Source organism: Ranitomeya imitator, chromosome 5 (genome assembly GCF_032444005.1).
Source record: "Ranitomeya imitator isolate aRanImi1 chromosome 5, aRanImi1.pri, whole genome shotgun sequence".
Classification (NCBI taxonomy): domain Eukaryota; kingdom Metazoa; phylum Chordata; class Amphibia; order Anura; family Dendrobatidae; genus Ranitomeya; species Ranitomeya imitator.
The window spans coordinates 681,857,150-681,869,873 of NC_091286.1; the positions used below are offsets into that span (position 1 = coordinate 681,857,150).

The window sequence follows — 12,724 nt, forward strand, 5'->3', positions numbered from 1 at the left end:
ATTTGGGAAATATAGCTTTTCTTTTTCTATGTTTTTTCTCCTTATTCATGTAGATTTTCTATTATTTGATTTTAATCTAATAATAACATGAAAAAAAGAAATAATTTAAATCATAAAAAAAATTAAAAATAATATTTTTGTTTAATATTAGAATAATTTATATAATAAGAAAATTGTATTAATAGTAAAAACAGAAAAAAATAGATCTAAAACATACAAGTAAGCTGCCAACTTGTTTTACGTACCGTATATCTTTTAATTTTTTTTAAATTTTTTCACAAATACTTTTCTGTAATATTTTATGCATTTTTTTACATCGCTCCCACATTTAGTTAGCGCACTTGCTTTGTGGATCCTTTATGCAGCCCCATAGTTTTTGCTGCTGCAGAGCCTTTATGTACTATAAAATCCTTATAATCTGAGCGTCGCTTACCTCTCTGGTCAGTTTATTGAGTGCATAGAAGTCATAAAGTCCATAGGAAACAGCAGTCATGCAGAAGAAGCTGCTGTATCATCCGCGGCCGGGTCAGCACCGCGCACTGCCGTGTAGCTTGTGATCTCTAAGACACGACCCCTGTTTCCTGCCAGCCTTGTTGTGATAAATTTGTTGTCGGTGACGTTCGCCTACACCCAAAATAGCCCCCCAGGGTGTCACTGGTTATCGCCGTTCCCACTTTATAATACCGCAATCCGTCGCAGAACGTCTACTGGTTTTTCTCGCCCCTTGTAACTGTACATAATAAACTAAAGAGGAAACATCTGACGGTGGCAGTGTATCAGCCCACCAGACGGCAAAATATTATTTTAGAGAATAGGGAAACGTTTTCAGGTTTCATATCTGGAATTTTATTTTTGTACTTTCACTACAGTGTGAATCAGTCCAGAAATTTTGAACAACACGAACCAACGGATGATAGTTTTAAAGTGAACAGTTAATGACTATCAACTATCAAATTATTACTATCTAAATATATACAAGAGTAAGTTTAACTAACACCCCACACTCAAGCCCACCGTTCCCAACCACCGCACTGACCTGAGAGCTGGTCCTGGGTCTCATGCCTCAGTCCATGTCCAACGTCCATAGGCCAGATCAGGCCTCAGTGTCCCACAGTCCCACAAGATGACCCCACCTCACCCCTTTTCCCACCACCCAACATAGCAGCTACACACAAACATAGATCCTTATATACAATATGTACAGAATCAAACACTACAATAACCACAAATCACGAAGCCCAAGTTCAGCGCCTGCAGCCCTACATCACTGTATACCGATCAAACAAAACAAAAATCTACAGTGTCAGCAGCAGCCCACCACCAGGAATGGGGATGACCAGACTAGGGCACACTAAAAGAAAAGCCCCTCCAGAGGAGAGCGGCCCTCCGTGCGCCCAGTCTCCCATACTCCAGAGAGCGCACCTTCACCAGGTCACCGAGTATGGTCCTAAACACATCGTCCACTGGGAGGATTTTTCGTTGCGTTGATACTAAGCACCGTGCGTTCCACGTGTGATACCTAACCACTGCGCTAACTAGAAATAAGGTGCAGCGGTCCCGACCACCAAGGTCTCCGAATGCTCCATAGGCCCATTCCGCATAGGAGTGACCGCCAGCCGAGACCAGCCAATGAAGGCGCCCACCCTGTTGTACACCTCTGTGTTGAAGGGACAATGAAGCAGGAAGTGGTCCATGCTTTCCAGCAAGGTACCACAATGCTCCCGAGGACAATTCCTGTCCTCAGAGCTCCTACACTTCAGATTGTCCCTCACACACAGTTTCCCATGGAAGCAGCGCCAAGCCAAGTCCCAAAACTTTGAGGGGATCCTGCTAGAATTCAAAAGATGCAAACCCACCCCAAGATCCCGACTTGGGCAGTCCCTGAGCGCCAGAGGCTTCTGGAAATGGGTCAAGAGAACCCTATTGTCAAGGAGTTTCCTTGGCAGAGTCCTGATCTCACTGGCACTGGCTCTACATTGCGGTTGGCTATCAGTCAGGGCTGGGGGCGCGGTTACAGTGGCCACTCTGTACACTCAGAGCATTGGCTGAACCGCCGCCGCCCCCGCCCTTATGACTGAGTATTGAATGCTGGCATGGAGAATAAAGATAATTTTCTCCCAACTGCATTCGGCTGCGTGCATGTGCCCGACAGCATCATAACGCTGTTAGCCTGCAGATTAACCACATATCTGCAGGTTAACAGCGTTATTTCTGGTGACAGGTTCCCTTTAAGCCATTTATGCCCCATGATTGTGTCATGGGAGTCTATTAGATGTTTTATACATGTAAATACACTAGTCATAACCAGTTTCCATGTGTTCCTATATGGGTAACAAGGAACAGAAAGTTTGCGGTTACCGCTTCTGCTTTCCTACCGCGTTTTCAGGTACAGGGAAGGTGCTAAGTTTCTTTTTCCAGCAAAGTTCAGTATCTTCCTGGCAGATTGATTTTAATTATATGAGCCCTTTTTTTGGCTTTTCTACACCTCCTTGGTTACTGTCACAATTTCATCACTCACTGTGTCCTAGCGACGGTAAGATTGACAGCTCAGCTGCCCTATAGGATTTGGAGTGTCCGACCTGTCAGTATGGTGAGTGACAGACCAGTCGTCTAATCTGAGGCTGGGACATGTTGGGCTGTCAGTATTTTGATTGATAGCCTTGCTGCTGAATGCAGCCTACCCTGCGGGCTTTCCTCCTGGTGTCTCTTGGCCTTAATACTTTGCTAGCTATTTAACTGACTAGCTATGAGCACACCATTGTCAGTTGTAGCTTTGCTCAGTGGACTATGTGCTCTGTGTCTCATTTCCTGATTTTTGTTGCCGAATCTTGGATTTATTTTGACTATATGTTTGTATTTTCCCTTTTGCTTTTTACGCTTACTGACGTTAGGTACCTGAGCCCGGACAAAAAAAATGTGGAAGAGAAAAGGACAAATAGCCCTTATTTTTTGTCATTTTTCCTTCCACATTTTTTTTGTTTCCTCTTTCGTTCTTGATCTTCCCCTTAATACACAACGCTCCCCTTGGCTTCTATTTGGAGCCCACCGCATACCCTCCAGCACCTCCTTCTCTAAGCTACTCATGACTACCATGCTTCCATCAACATTCTTGTATTGTGCATGTACATATTTGATCTAGATATGATGTTTATGTTTAGCAGTTTCCATATTTTCCATTTAAATTACTGCTAAACCAAATTACAGTATAGTTAAACCATATGATTTGTTTTCTTTATTTTACTTTTACTTTTGTATTTTGTGTTTGTACCATACAGACTTACTGTCATGCAGCTGCAGTGCAGTACAGCGCAACCTCCACCAGAGGGAGCCTGGTAGGGAAGCCAGACTGCACACACAGAGCAACTGAACAGACGCCACCTAGTGGCGAGAGCGAGGTCAGGAAAACCAAGTCAGAGCTCAACAGTACAAAAGGAATAGAATGGATAGTCAGGACATAGCAAGGGATCAGTAAACCAGGACGGGCAAAATATGGTACATTAGGGACAAACTGAAACGGAGTCAAAAAGCCAAGCCAAGAGATCAGAACCAGGGAGTCAAACAGATATACAGATGCAGCGCCCCCGAGATCTGGTCTTTGCAGTAAAATCGCTCTGCCACTAAGGGGAGTGATGGTACGTCTGATGGCACTGAAGGGATTCTACTGACCAGGTATCACCAGCACACATTATACTTCACACTCCGGCCACTAGGGGGAGCAAAAGGCTTTATTTATTGGGCCACTTCTCACATTGGTAAAACTAGGGGTCGGACAGGAAGTTAGGCAGAACGAAGCCTGGGAGAGCTCCAGGGAGGACCTGTCAGAACTGGGAAATCTGGCAGGTACCTAGCGAAAGGACAGATTGTTACGGAACCGCGCCTACACTACCTTGCAGTGGTATCCTAAGAAAGAGACACGAAGCGAAGGATATTGTGGAACAGTGAGAAACGAGATCAGCACAAAGGAGATCCAGTAGGAGTCGTGCCCCAAGAACGGCAACATCCTACTGAGGCGCATAGCCGGTGGCCGGAGCACCGAGGAAGTAACAGTCTCCACGCATTACTTCAAACAGCGGCAGGACAGTTAATTACAGGTTGGCTGTCTACCATACAACACCTAAGAAGGACATAGAAGGCAATCGTGGGAGAGGGGCGACACTAGGGATCCAGAATAACTCCAGGCCTACCTGTCATAAAGGTGCGTTCTAGCCATAACATACCTGGGGGACGGAGAAGAGAAAGATCTAGAAAGAATGAGAACAGAAGTTGTGAGGACTATCCTGAATGCTCAGCAGGGAAGCACTACAACACACAGGCGCTAGTGGGTAGACACTGATTTCCACCTGCAAAGGGAACTCTGGATGTGCCTTTGGACTGGCCGGTCTCAGACAGCCCTGTTGACAGTGCCCTGGATTGAGGATCCTGAAACCTTCAGTAAAAGGTAAAGAAACTGAACCCTGTGTCCTCGTTATTCCTCGCACTACGCACCATCACCCTTTATTGGACGCCCCTTAGCAGGGTCACGGACCGGGTCTAGCCACCGTGACAGCATCAGAACCGAACCAGAGAGGCACGGTACCGAGAAGTCGTGGCCCTGTGTTTGGGGGCGCTCCAACTTGGCGTCACGAACAGGATCTACTTAAGCCTGAGGAATCAGGTCATGTGTGCCTTGGAACTGTGATTGAACTGTGACTTACTGCAAAGACTGTGTATTGCTATTTGCCGCCAAAAATCCGCCATTGCCGCGCCGTGTGGAGCGCGAAGGGAGGAGCCATAGCTTCGTGGGTGGAGCCGGCTGGAAAAGCGCGCAGAGCGGAAGACTCGGTGAGGCGCCGACCCCGGAAGGAGAACCCCGACCCCGACAGATTAGCAAGGGAGGAGGAACGGCCATGTCGGATTCCGGAGGAGCAGAGGCGGCGGCCACAGCTGCAGACTCGGGAGCACTTCCGGATTCCGCGGTAAGTGCAGCCCCAAACCCGGTATCACCACTAGAGGCCGCGGGGCTTATCGCTCCCACCAACCAGCCGGATACTGCCGCCGCTACAGCAGCCATAATGCCCTTCTCTATGCCGTACCTACCAGGGGCTGCCTGGCTCCCGCGATACTTTGGAGAAGCTCATACGTTAACTGACTTTAAAGAAGGGATTTGTAGCCTGCTCGAGTTTTATCCCTTGACGGAGCCTCAGAAGGTTCATATGATAATCGGCCAACTCTTTGGAGCGGCATTGAGGGAAGTAAAGTCCTGGCCCGCTGCGGACAAGAAAACTGCGCAACAAGTATTTGCCAAGCTTAAAGCCACCTTTGACACCCGCACCGCTGCTGAAATTAAATTGACATTCTATGGGTGCAAGCAGCTGCCGTAGGATAGCTTACGGGACTATGCCCTTAATCTGCAGGAGGCGCTGCGGGCCATCAAGCAAAGTGACCCAAACAGCATGCAAGATGAAGATAAACTCCTGAAAGAGCGGTTCATTGAAGGGCTCCTGTGCAGTAACCAAAGGGCCCAGCTACACTTCCTGGCCATGCAGAATCCAGATCTGACTTTCGCGCAATTCAAAGATAAAGCTATCCAGGCGCTACCGGAGCGGCAGCCCAGCCGTGCCACACTTCCCAGGCGGCAAGCCCTCACATACCACCAGGAGGTGGCGCCGGACGCACCTGTCTCCACCGAGGCCGATGCCCATATCCTGGAAGACGACTCCCCTGCAGGACTGCGCCTTCAGATACAGGAACTGACCAGGAGCGTTGCCGCCCTAGCCTGGACCATCCAGTCCCTACAGGAGGCCCCCAAGGAGAAGATCCAGCTGGCTTCCAGACCATGTCCCCTGGCAATGACCAAGGAGGGTTCCATCGACCAGAGGCATAGACGACGATCGTTTTCATCAGGATGGACGACCTATCTGCCGCCGCTGCCACCAGGTGGGCCATCTTGCAAGGTACTGTCAGTTAAACGAGCAACCCCTGGGGCCAAGGGCCAACTCCCAGGAGTAGAACGCCCAGGCCCGCAAAATTGGAGAGCCAAATACGTCGGGGGGCGTCCTGTTCTCCCCATCGTGATCGACAGTATCCCCATGAACGCTTTGCTGGACACCGGTTCCCAGGTGACAACTATGCCCTACATTCTTTATAGGTGTTATTGGGAGGACACTGACATCACCCATGCCCCTGATGATGATTTCACCATAATAGCTAGCAATGGTCAGCCACTGCCGCAAGTGGGATATAAAGAGGTCACTATTAAGGTGGGGCGGGTAGAATTGGAGGCCCAAGGCATTGTCATTGTTGATATTGACCGACGTGAACATTACCCCATGATGACCATCGGTACTAATGTCATAGAAAATTGTCTTGCAGAAGTTATTGTTTTGTTGCAGCAAGTAGCAGAGACAGCTGGTTACAGTGAACAACGTGCCTTACAGAAAGAAATCAGAGCCCTAATGTGGAGACAGCAAGTGGAGCTGACTGGTGGTGAAATTGGCCGGGTCACAGTGAGTGATTCGAATCCCATTGCAATACCCCCCAGGAGTGAAATGTTAATATGGTGTCGGGCAGCCATAGGCCTCGGGGGCAAGGACTATCAGGCCCTGGTAGAACCTGTGTATTCAGAGAATAGGCCTACCCTCCTGACAGCCAGAGGGGTGGTTGATGTCCGCAAGGGGAGGGTGCCAGTACGTGTTCTTAACTGCGGGGAGGAGGAAGTCCACCTAACCAAATATGTCACACTTGCCAAACTGTTTACTGTTAATAATAGTGTGATACACGCACCTGGGCCCTTGGCTCCATCCAAGTCGGCGGAGGACAACGGCTCTGCAGAGCAATCAAAAGATTGGTGTCAGGAATTACATGTGGGCACTGATGCTACTCCATCTCACCAGATACAGGGGGCCTACAGGGTGGTTCACGAGTATGAGCGGGTATTCAGCAAACGCCCCCTTGATTTCGGGCGCGTAAAAGGGATTCAACATCACATCCCCACCGGAGATCACCCACCCGTAAAGGAAAGATACCGTCCTATACCCCCAGCTCATTATCAGTGTGCCAAGGACATGTTACGAGAGATGAAGGAGGCTGGGGTAGTGAGAGACAGCTGTAGCCCCTGGGCAGCTCTGTTAGTCCTCGTTAGGAAGAAAGATAGCACCATGAGGATGTGTGTGGATTATAGGCAATTAAACCGCATTACACATAAGGACGCATACCCCCTGCCTAGGATAGAGGAGTCCTTGGCCGCGTTAAAGTCTGCTAATTACTTCTCTACTTTAGATCTCACCAGTGGGTATTGGCAGGTTCACGTGGCAGAGGCAGACAGGGAAAAGACAGCCTTCACGACGCCGATGGGTCTCTGCGAGTTCAACTACATGCCCTTCGGATTGTGTAACGCCCCGGGGACGTTCCAGAGGATGATGGAGTGCTGTTTGGGACACAAGAACTTTGAGACCGTGCTGCTGTATGTGGACGATGTCATTGTCTTCTCTAAGACCTATGAAGACCATCTGAAGCACCTGGCCGAGGTATTTGAAGCACTGTCCAACTTTGGCTTAAAGGTGAAGCCGTCCAAATGCCATCTGCTCAAACCCAAAGTACAGTACCTGGGCCATGTGGTGAGTGCCGAAGGAGTGGCCCAAGACCCTGACAAGGTCACGGTGATCAAGGACTGGCCGCAGTCCAGTAACCTTCATGAGGTCCGGCAGTTCCTCGGGATGGTGGGTTACTACCGGAGGTTTATCAAGGACTTCACCAAGAAGGCCGCGCCATTGCAAGACCTGTTGGTGGGCCAGCCCAAAAAACCCAAGGGTAAGAATACCCCATTGGATTGGAACAACGGACTGGAAGGATCGTTCACTTGCTTAAAATCGGCACTGATGGGAGAGGAAGTACTAGCCTACCCGGAATATGACCAACCGTTTGTATTGTATACGGACGCCAGCAACGTGGGGTTGGGAGCGGTGTTGTCCCAGGTCCAGAAGGGCAAGGAACGAGTGATCGCTTATACCAGCAGGTAGCTTCGCCCCACTGAAAGGAACCCAGACAACTACAGTTCCTTTAAGCTGGAGTTCCTCGCCGTCGTTTGGGCCGTGACGGAGAGGTTCAAGCACTATCTGGCCTCAGCGAAATTCACCGTCTTCACGGATAATAATCCGCTTACGCACTTGGACACGGCGCCTTGGAGCAGCGGTGGCTGGCCCGGTTGTCCAATTACGACTTTACCATCAAGTACCGGGCGGGGCATAAGAATGCGAATGCCGATGCATTGTCCCGAATGCCTCACCTGCCTGAAATGGAGGAAGACCCAGAAGCATTTGAAGAAGTGGAGCTGCCCGCTTTCCATCGTACAAAGGCAACTCAGTGTTCCCATCAGGTGGAGAACAGGCGCAGAAACAAACAGGGCGCCCCGTTGAATCCCCTGCCCCACCACGGGTGGACAAAGAACCAGGATGGTGACCCTGCGGTCCGTCGGGCGAAGGAGCTCCTGACGCAGGCAGGTTTGCATCCTGGCCCGAATGATCCACCGGAGACATTATAGTTGTGGAAGGAGAGGGGCAAACTGTTTCTTCACGACTGCAAGCTGTGCCGAAGGAACATCGACCCTCGCACCCATGAATTAGTGTGGCAGATTGTGGTCCCCAGCCAAGATGTGCCCATGGTCTTGGGAGCGTACCACGACGGGGCAGGTCACTTCGGATGGAGTTAGCAGGAGAGGCTACTCCGTGGGAGGTTCTACTGGGTCGGCATGAGGAAGGCCATCGAGAAGTGGTGTCGAGAGTGTGGCCCCTGTAGCCTATGCCGGAAGGACCATGACAGCCAACAGGCTCCCTTGCAGCCCATCATCGCCAAACGGCCGCTCGAGTTGGTCGCGCTGGATCACGTAAAGCTAACACCTAGCCGGTCAGGGTATATCTACGCTCTCACCATTGTGGACCACTATTCCAGATTCCTGGTAGTCATACCAGTCAAAGATCTGACAGCTAGGATGGCTGCCAAAACCTTCCAGCAGTACTTCTGTCGACCCCATGGGTACCCAGAGAAGGTGTTGACCGATCAAGGGCCGGCATTTGAGGCGGAGGTGTTCCAGGAGTTCTGCAATTTGTACGGGTGTAAGAAGATCAGAACCACGCCGTACCATCCACAGACCAACGGGATGTGTGAGAAGATGAACCAAGTGGTGATCGACTTACTGAAAACCTTACCTGTAGAGGAGCGGAACTTGTGGCCTACAAAGTTACCAGACTTGGTGGACATGTACAACCACATCCCGGTGAATTCCACCAACTGCACCCCAGCGTATCTGATGCGAGGAAGGTCTAGCAAGTTACCCGTCGATTTGGACATGGGGGTTCTGACCCCCGAAGATATATCACCAGATGCGGATTGGGATGCTGAGAGGCAGCAGAAGTACCGCAAAGTACAGGAATGTGTGGAAAAGAGTCTCGCTCAGGCCAGACAGAAGCAAGAGAGCGACTACAACCAGCATGCTCCCGCGGCTCCATTGGCACCTGGTGAGCAAGTACTCAAAAGAAAGAGGAGACTACACAAGCTTGATGATCAATGGGAAGCGGAACCGTATACCATTCTCCCCTCCAACTTCGACAATACAAAGGTCTGTCTCATCAGTAAAGACAGAGGGGAGACCTCAGCGGCCATATCCAGAGACCACCTGAAAATATGCCCTGATAAGCTGAAAGATGGGGAAATAGATCCCAGGACTTCTCCGCCCGTGGAAGAAGGGAAGATGATACACACTGTTCTTGGCGATTTTCCCCAGTCCTGGACTCAAATAAATCAGTACCTGTCCTAACGTTCCATCAACCGAAACCGCCAAAACTAAATGTGGTGCCAGGGCAGCTGGACCCGCCAGCGCAGCCGACCCCACCAGAAGATGCGATGCCAACGATCGAACCAGCGGGTCCTCCCTCTGTCATCGGTGAATCTGCCATGCCCACCACTAATAGTGGTAGCACTGAGGACGCCAGTATGCCAGTGCTGCCCAGACTCACTAGAAGTGTAGCTAGAAGACAGTGCACTACACCAACGATAGCAAGCGTAGCGGGTCCTGTCAGGCCAGTAGCAACCCCTGCGCTGCGGAGGTCCACGCGTAGCACCAAGAATCAGACTCCACTTCGTTATAGACCTTGGCGATATTAACGATAGTTGTTATTTGGTAGAAAATTCTTGTGTAAATATCTGTGTTATAGGTTAAATAATGGACAATGGCGTGATGGACAGTGAATCACTCCAAAACTTTCACAGGGGCCCCTTTGTTTACCCGGGGTCCCTGCTATTCTATGGTTACACCTACAGAACTGGGAGTCATGGACTGTGCATGACCAATCTTTTGCAACGTTCAAGCGTCCTTACCTTCCATAACGGAAAGCACTGTTATATTTATTTTGTTCATAGTATATATATAAGAATTTTTGTGTGTTTTCTATTAACATGTATTGTTATTCTTCTTTTCCCAGTCCGGGAGTACTGGATTTAATCGGGGGGGGGGGGGGGGAGTGCAGCACCCCAGAGATCTGGTCGTTGCAGTAACATCGCTCTGCCACTAAGGGGAGTGATGGTAAGTCTGATGGCACTGAAAGGATTCTACTGACCAGGTATCACCAGCACACATTACACTTCACACTCCTGCCACTAGGGGGAGCAAAAGGCTTTATTTATTGGGCCACTTCTCACATTGGTAAAACTAGGGGTCGGACAGGAAGTTAGGCAGAACGAAGCCTGGGAGAGCTCCAGGGAGGACCTGTCAGAACTGGGAAATCTGGCAGGTACCTAGCGAAATGACAGATTGTTACGGAACCGTGCCTGCACTGCCTTGTGGCGGTATCCTAAGAAAGAGACACGAAGCGAAGGATATTGTGGAACAGTGAGAAACGAGATTAGCACAAAGGAGATCCAGTAGGAGTCGTGCCCCGAGAACGGCAACATCCTACTGAGGCGCATAGCCGGTGGCCGGAGCACCGAGGAAGTAACAGTCTCCACGTATTACTTCAAACAGTGGCAGGACAGTTAATTACAGGTTGGCTGTCTACCATACAACACCTAAGAAGGACATAGAAGGCAATCGTGGGAGAGGGGCGACACTAGGGATCCAGAATAACTCCAGGGCTACCTGTCATAAAGGTGCGTCCAAGCCATAACATACCTTGGGGACGGAGAAGAGAAAGATCTAGAAAGAACGAGAACAGAAGTTGTGAGGACTATCCTGAATGCTCAGCAGGGAAGCACTACAACACACAGGCGCTAGTGGGTAGACACTGATTTCCACCTGCAAAGGGAACTCTGAATGTGCCTTCGGACCGGCCGGTCTCAGACAGCCCTGTTGACTGTGCCCTGGATTGAGGATCCTGAAACCTTCAGTAAAAGGTAAAGAAACTGAACCCTGTGTCCTCGTTATTCCTCGCACTACGCACCATCACCCTTTATTGGACGCCCCTTAGCAGGGTCACGGACCGGGTCTAGCCACCGCCACAACATCAGAACCGAACCAGAGAGGCCCGGTACCGAGAACTCGTGGCCCTGTGTCTGGGGGCGCTCCACAGACAAACAAAGACACTGGGAAAGGGCAGGCAGGGGGAGATAACAGACACAGGACAAGTAAGGGTTCACAGTAGAACAAATCAAGGGCTTCCAGAGTCAAGTTCACACGCCAAAGACAGAGCTATAGGTGACACCACCCTCAGGATACCTGGAAGCTAAATAGCAAACCCGAGTCCAGAATGAGGCAGAGCAAAGTTAACCCTTGACATGATCCACCCAGAGAAAGAGCAGACAAGACTAAACTCCGGAACGGATCATGACACATACCTTGATAAAGGCCACATATGGGCCGAAATGTTGGCTTAATCTGAATGTCTGTAATACAAGTCTACATATAAACTTTCATATACTTGCAATTCGGGGTGCCGAAGTTTTTATTTTATTTATTTGCGACTCCTTGTCATACTTCTGAGCACCCCATCACGAACAGTTGAGCAACACCTATCAGCTATCAGTTTCTCTTATCCTTTTACCGTGACTTAACCTTCTGGCACTTGACCCTGGACAGGTACTACGAGCCCTCTTGTTATCTGATCTCGGACCTCCTTACTACCCTGTCTCATGGCTTATCTGTGAGTAGTTGCATGGAAAGAAGCTGCGGAGACACCATCACGTGTTTCTCGACGCAAGCAGTGAATAGCCAGGCCTTTCCCCGGGAAGGAACAACCACGGGAAGGGCAGCATCCTATGAAGGAAAGCCACCTATGCCAAGCATGGTATCCATCCACAGACAGCTGTTTCGGGGTTTTTGCCCCTCATCAGTGTGGAGTAGGAATCTGGCTATTAGGAGCAGTGCCTAGTAAAAAGGCTATAAAGGCACAGATGATTGGCCTCAGGGAGACCAAAACATCCAACACCGCGGAGACACCATCACGTGTTTCTCAACGCAGTGATTCCAGAACACTGCCCCCATCCCTTGTGGGAAATATGCAGATGCATGGAAAGAAGCTGCGGAGACACCATCACGTGTTTCTCGACGCAAGCAATGAATAGCCAGGCCTTTCCCCGGGAAGGAACAACCACGGGAAGGGCAGCATCCTATGAAGGAAAGCCACCTATGCCAAGCATGGTATCCATCCACAGACAGCTGTTTCGGGGTTTTTGCCCCTCATCAGTGTGGAGTAGGAATCTGGCTATTAGGAGCAGTGCCTAGTAAAAAGGCTATAAAGGCACAGATGATTGGCCTCAG

The 12,724-nt window shown here is 49.9% G+C and overlaps 1 protein-coding gene across 1 annotated transcript in view; it reads right to left on the bottom strand.

The window, feature by feature from the left end:
* BLK (BLK proto-oncogene, Src family tyrosine kinase) overlaps positions 1-734 on the bottom strand; it is a 111,034-nt gene extending 110,300 nt beyond the window's left edge. The window contains exon 1 of the mRNA XM_069728375.1: positions 434-734. The gene's annotated coding sequence lies outside the window, so the exon portion shown is untranslated. The remainder of the gene's footprint in view (positions 1-433) is intronic.
* Positions 735-12,724: the final 11,990 nt, after the last annotated feature.